At 40.9% G+C, this 6,647-nt stretch overlaps 1 pseudogene; it reads left to right on the top strand.

Moving 5' to 3' along the window:
• Positions 1-1,715: 1,715 nt before the first annotated feature.
• LOC102864640 lies at positions 1,716-3,193 on the top strand (annotated as a pseudogene).
• The last annotated feature ends 3,454 nt before the right edge of the window (positions 3,194-6,647 follow it).

Below are 6,647 nucleotides of genomic sequence, written 5' to 3'. Positions count from 1 at the left end.
GGCACTGAACACCAGAGACTGAAGATCAGATGAGTTGTAGGATGATATCAAGAGTTTTATCCTTGAAGAAAGCAAAAATTCATTACAAAAACAGGAGAAAGAAAAACAATGAAATGGATGTCAAACAAAACTCTAAAAAAATTGCACTGGAGCATTGGGAAGGCAAAACAAAAGGGGAAAATGTCAAAATAAAAGAGCTGAACAGACGATTTCAAAAGGCATCTCAAGAGGACAAAGCAAAGTATTATAATGGAATGTGCAGATAGCTGCAATTGGAAAATAAAAAGCAAAGAATTCTTTCTGCATTTCTAAAGCTGAGAGAACTGAAAATAAATTTAAGCCTCATGTTGCAATATTAAAAGATGCTATAGGAAATATATTGAATGACCCAGAAAGGATCAAAAGAAGGTTGAGGGAATACACAGAATCGCAGGACCAAAAAGAACTAATTGATGCTGAAAAATTTCGGGAAATATCATATTAACAGAAGCCAATGGTAATGAAGGAGGAGTGGAAACTGCACTGAAGGCATTGGCAAAAAATAAAGTCCTCCAGGAACCAATGGGATACCAACTGACTTGTTTCACTTAACAGATGCAGCTTTGGCTGCATTCACCAATCTATGTCAGGAAATTTGGAAGATAGGGGTTTTTTTGCCAACAAATTGGAAGAGGTCCATATTTGTACCCATTCTCAAGAAAGATGATATAACTGAATGTGGAAACTATCAAACAATATTGTTAATATCACATGCAAGCAAAAAAACTGCTGAAGATCATTCAAAAACAGCTAAAAAAATGCTTTGATGCATTTGAGCTGTGATGTGGGAGAAGAGCATTAAACACCCCATGGACGAGCAATAGAACAAACAAGTTTTAGAGAAGGTGCAGCCAGAGTGCTCTTTGGAGGCAAGAATGATGAGGCTTCACCTCACACACTTTGGACATGTTGCTTGGAGGGGCTATTCCTTGGAGAGGGACATGATGTTTGGAACAACAACAATAGATATTGTAATGGAAAGACTGAGAGATGATATCAACTGTAGTTCATTAAAATATGATGACATAGGCCGCAGCCCCCACCACTGTGAGCACGCAGAGGTGCGCAGCAAGGCCGAATCCCTGCAGCACCGCCCAGAGGCATTGAAGAGCCAAGGCATGATCTGGAGTGTATGATCCTGGAGCTTTATGTCCTCAGGGAACTTTGCATCCTTCAGGGCTCCTGGTTCCCAGAGTTACCCAACCTCTGGTCTCTGGAACCCACCGTCGCTGGAGCTCTGGGACTCCACCTGTTGCGTGAGCTCAGGGTAGCTGAGACAGTGGTGTGTGGATCTCTTTAAAAGCTAAGTGGAAGCTCCCAGGATAATACCTGCTATGAAACAAACACAAATGAACAGAAGCATCGTATGTTTCCTACAAATGACACAGGAGCACATCACCAAGGATTCCATCTCTAGCGAATCTGTGACAGTGGATTCCCATCAACCCCTTTGGCCTGGGCAACTAGAGAACCCGTTTCTTCTCTTCTTTTTGAGACACTAAATCCCAATGTGCACCACAGATTGCAGTGAATAAAGAAGGGTGGCACTTCTTGGATGATGATGGAGATCGCAGTTGACAGGATGAGGGCAGAGTTGGTGACATCGCCACCACAAAGGTGAAAAGTGATGGTGATCATTTGCCTTCCAAGCCGGCACTCCACCACCTGTATCCACCATGGTATCCGGTGAGTTCTTCCATCGCCCTGCACTGGATGAGGAACTTGTCAACTTGAACGTGGGGGCCTTTTAAGCAGTCAGTGGACCAGAGCACCCTCTTCTGGTTTCCTCACACCAGTCTCGGGAAGTTGCTCACCTGCCACTCTGAAGAAGCATTTCTGGAGCAGGTGATGACTACAGCGTGGCCAATAAGGAGTACTATTTTGATAGGAACCCCTCTCTGTCCAGATATGTTTTGAATTTTTACTACACATGGAAGCTGCATGTCATGGAGGAGCTGTGCCGTTCTCCTTCTGCCAGGAGATGGAGTACTGGGGCATCAACAAGCTGTTCATTGACTCCTACTGGAGCAACTGCTACCAGGAGCATAGGGAGGAGAACCACAAGAAGGACTGGGATCAGAAAAGCAATGATGTGAGCACCGACTCCTCCTATGAAGAGTCCTTTCTCTTTGAGAAAGAGCTGGGGAAGTTTTACAAGCTGCGATTTGGGAAGCTCCGAAAGAAAATCTGGATTTGAATGGAAAACCCAGCATACTGCCTGTCTGCCAAGCTTATTGCCATCTCGTCCTTGAGCGTGGTGCTTGCCTCCATCATGGCGATGTGTGTCCGCAGCATGTCCGAGTACCAGAGTGAGGATGGAGCTATGGATGACCCTGTACTGGGAGGAGTGGAGATTGCATGCATCACCTGGTTTACCGGGGAGCTGGCCATCTGACTGGTTGCCTCATCCTGCCAAGAGAAATTTTAGAAAAACCCTCTGAACATAATCGACTTTGTCTCCATTATTTCCTTCTATGCCACATTGGCTGTAGACACCAAAGAGGAAGAGAGTGAGGACCTTGAGAACGTGGAAAACGTGGTCCAGTTCCTGAGGCTGATGTGGATTTTCCGAATTCTAAAGCTTACATGCCACTCAATGGGACTTCAGTCTCTAGGAGCAACCCTGAGACACAGTTATGAAGTTGGGCTGCTGCTTCTCTTCCTATCAGTGGAGCTTTCCATCTTTTCTGTGCTTATCTACTCTGTGGAGAAAGATGAGTCCATGTTGGGCCTTACTAGCATCTCCATCCACTGGTCATGGGCCACCATCAGCATGACAACTGGGGTCTATGGAGACACACACCCAGTCACCTTGCCTGGAAAGCTTATCGCCAGCACCTGTATCATCTGTGGTATCTTGGTGGTAGTGCTTCCTATCACTATCTTCTTCAATAAGTTTTCCAAGTACTATCAGAAACAAAAGGACATTGATGTGGGCCAGTGAAGTGAGGACCCACCAGAAAAATAAGGTAGTCACGAGCTACCTTACTTTAATATTAGGGATATTTATGCACAGCTGATGCACGCCTTCATTAGCAGTCTGTCTTCCATTGGAATTGTGGTAAGCAACAAGGAGTTGACCGACACCTCAAGCATTGACAACAATGAAGATGTGTGTAGCATCACATCGCTAGAGAATTGCACCGCCAGATGACCAGGGACATTCATGCCTGTATCTTGTGTCTCTTCCTGACATTAGGTTAATACAGCTTTTTAAACCTCAATGGGTTCATTAAAATCATTTACTTCTCAGGGTACCTTTCAACCATATGTGAGCATTCATTGCTTTAAAATGATAGACTTGCCCTTATTTTTCTCAACAAAGTGACCTAAATATCTTGTTCTGAAATTTATTTTTTTTACAAGAAAGAGTTGTGATACAATTTTAGGAAAAAAAGGTAAATGGTAATGAGTGAGATTTGTTGCTATGGCTTATGCATCATTCTGTGTTTGTTATTTACTCACATTGAGGTAACTGTAAATCATGACAAGAATAAACAAAGGCCCAGCTGACTGAAGACTCTACAGGCATGTAAGATCTGCTAAATGAGACAATGCGTGTAATTCCATGTTTATATCATAGACATGGAAATGAGGAGCCTAATAAACTTCCTAATTCAGCATGAAAAAAAATATGACACACTGCCTTTGTAGATGACCAAGAAGATAGATAGAATGAGATGGAGATAATAATGAGATGTGCATTACAAATAAAATCAACATTGACTCTGATAGATTGGAGGGCAGTGGAAATATAAAATTTGTTGTTATTGTTAGATGCCATCAAGTCGAGCATGACTCATAGTGACTCTATGAACAAAAGATCTGAAACCATTCCTGTCCTGAGCCAAACTCACACTTCCTGACACACAATAGCCCTGACACACAATAGCTCATAGCAGCAGTCACCTGTTTGAGGGTCTTCCTTACCTTAGCTGACCTTCCACCGTTTCCAACATCATGTCCTTTTCCCATGACCTCTTAGCAATATGTCCAAAGTATGTTAGGTGAAGCCTCATCATTCTTGCCTTCAAAGAGCACTCCAGCTGCACCCTTGCTAAGACATATCTATTCAGTTTTTTTGCCCATACTTTGGACATGTTGTAAGGAGAGACAGGTCCTTGGAGAGGGACACCATGCTTGGTAGGGTAGAGGGACAGCACAGAAGGGGAAGACCCTCTATGAGGTGGATTGATTCAGTGACTGGGGTATTCGGGATGGGTGTGTCAGAGACAATGCGATTGGCACAGGATAGAGCAGGGTTTAGGGCTGTTGTACATAGGGTCGCTATGAGTCGCAAACGACTCGACGGCCCATAACAACAACAATAATGGGATGTTCAGCACTCTTCACAGCTTAAAAACACTGTTCTAAAATTTCTGACTTTAATAATTGGGTAGATAATGATACCATTGATGATATTGTGAAAACTGATTAAATACTGGTTTTCATGAAGAAAATCGAATGGTCTAATTTGTAGTATCTTTGATATATCAATGTGTTTGTGTTAAATATGATTTAAGAAAGTTGAGAAACCACAGGAAATGATTGAACTAGAAATGTAAATTTCAGAGGGCAGCTTGAGAAGACAAAGCAAAGTAACTTAACAAAATGTACAAAAGATTAGAGTTTAAAAAAACAAAAAAAAAAGAGCGTGTTTGGCATTTCTCAAGGTGAAATAAGACAATGCATACCAAATGGGGGTAAACTCTTGCTGAAAATTATTTTAAAAATGGCTTGAACAATTCATCAATAGATAAGTGTCATAAATTCAATCTGCGTTCAGAAGGAGCCATGGAAAGAGGAATAACATGGCTGATGTCAGGTGGATCTTGACTGAAAGCAGAAAAATCCATAAAGATGTTCATTGTGTCTTGTTGACAATATCAATCATAAGAAATGATAGCTAACATTGAGAAGAGTGGAAATCCAAGGCCACCTAGTTGTAGTCATGCAAAATATATACATGCATGATGTAAAATCAAGATTAAGTTGTACATTAGAGTAGTATCCTTTCATCAAGCCTATTCAAGCTGTATTCTTTCCGAATTATTCCTGAAGTTGAACTATATGAAGAAGAATGTGGCATCCACATTGAAAGAAGACTCATCAACAACCTGTGCTACGCAAATGACACAACATTGCTTACACAAAATAAGGAAGACCTGGAATACTTACTGAAGAAGATAAATACTATATCCATCAATATAAATTACATTTCAATATCAATAAACCCAAAATTTTCACAATTGGACCCAATAGGTAACATAATAAAGATGGCAAAAAGATTCAAGTTGTCAAAGATTTCATTTTACTTGTACCCACAATAACACCATGTATCAGCATCCAGAAATCAAAAGACATGTTGTATTGGGGAAATCTACCACTAAAACCCTCTCCAAATATCAGTTGATCATACATAGCTGGATCTGTCTCTGGGTTCCCAATTCTGTTCCATTGGTCTATCTGCCTATGATTGTACTAGCTATCAAATGAGGAAATGACAACCTCTTCAACAAATGGTGCCGGCAAAACTGGACTTCTACCTGCAGAAAGCTGAAAAAGGATCCGTATCTCACACCGTACATAAAAACCAACTCAAGATAGATCAGAGACCTGGGAGTAAAGTTCATAAGAGACAAACCAGGATCAAGCTTAGAAGGCCTACATAGAAAAAGACTGCCAAATATAGCCAGAAATGCACAAGCTGAAGAGGATAAAATTGATGAATGGAACCTTCTAAAGATTAAATCCAAGTGTGTATCAAAAACTTTTCCCGACAGGGTAAAAAGAAAACCTACCTCCTGGGAACAAACACTTGGTAATACCATCTCATACAAGAGTCTCATAATGAAAGTTCACAGAAAACTCCTGGGTCTCAACAAGAAAAAGACTGATAACTCAATTACAAAATGGGCAAAGATATGAAAAGAATTTTCATAGGGTAAAATATTCGGATGGAAAAAGAATGCATGAAGAAATGCTCAAAATCACTGGCAATCAGAGAGATGCAAATCCAAACCCCAGTGAGGTACCATCTCACTCCAGTAACAGTGTCAAAATTTAACAGAGCAGCAAGTAATAAATGTTAGAGAGGATGTGGAGAGAAAGTAACTCTTCTACATTGTTGATGGAATTGTAAAATGGTACAAACATTCTGGAAGGCAGTTTGATGCTTCTTCAAAAAGCTGAACATGGAAATTGCATATGACCTAGCTATTCTACTACTTGAAATATACCCTGAGAAAATAAGAGCTGAGGTACAAGCAGATTTGTACACTAATGTTCATAGCAGCACTATTCATCATCACAAGAACATGGAAACAGCCCAAATGTCCAACCACAAACAAATAGATTGAGAAATGATAGTACATTCACACAATGGAATACTATGCAACATACAGGATCAATGATTTTGTAAATTATTACCTAACTTGGGAGGAACTGGAGAGCATTATGCTGAGTGAACTAACTCAGTCCCACAAGAACAAATATTGTATAAAACCATTATTGTAGAATGAGTATAAGGATCCAAGGGGGGTGTGGATGTGCAGGGGGAGGGAGTATTAATCATGGAGTTGTAAAATTTGGTGAGGGGGTGAGTGAAA

This window comes from Elephantulus edwardii, unplaced genomic scaffold (assembly GCF_000299155.1).
Source record: "Elephantulus edwardii isolate Elephantulus edwardi_28Jun2011 unplaced genomic scaffold, EleEdw1.0 scaffold00168, whole genome shotgun sequence".
NCBI lineage: Eukaryota > Metazoa > Chordata > Mammalia > Macroscelidea > Macroscelididae > Elephantulus > Elephantulus edwardii.
The sequence above is the reverse complement of the archived record's forward strand: the minus strand, read 5'-3'. Positions and strand labels throughout refer to the sequence as shown.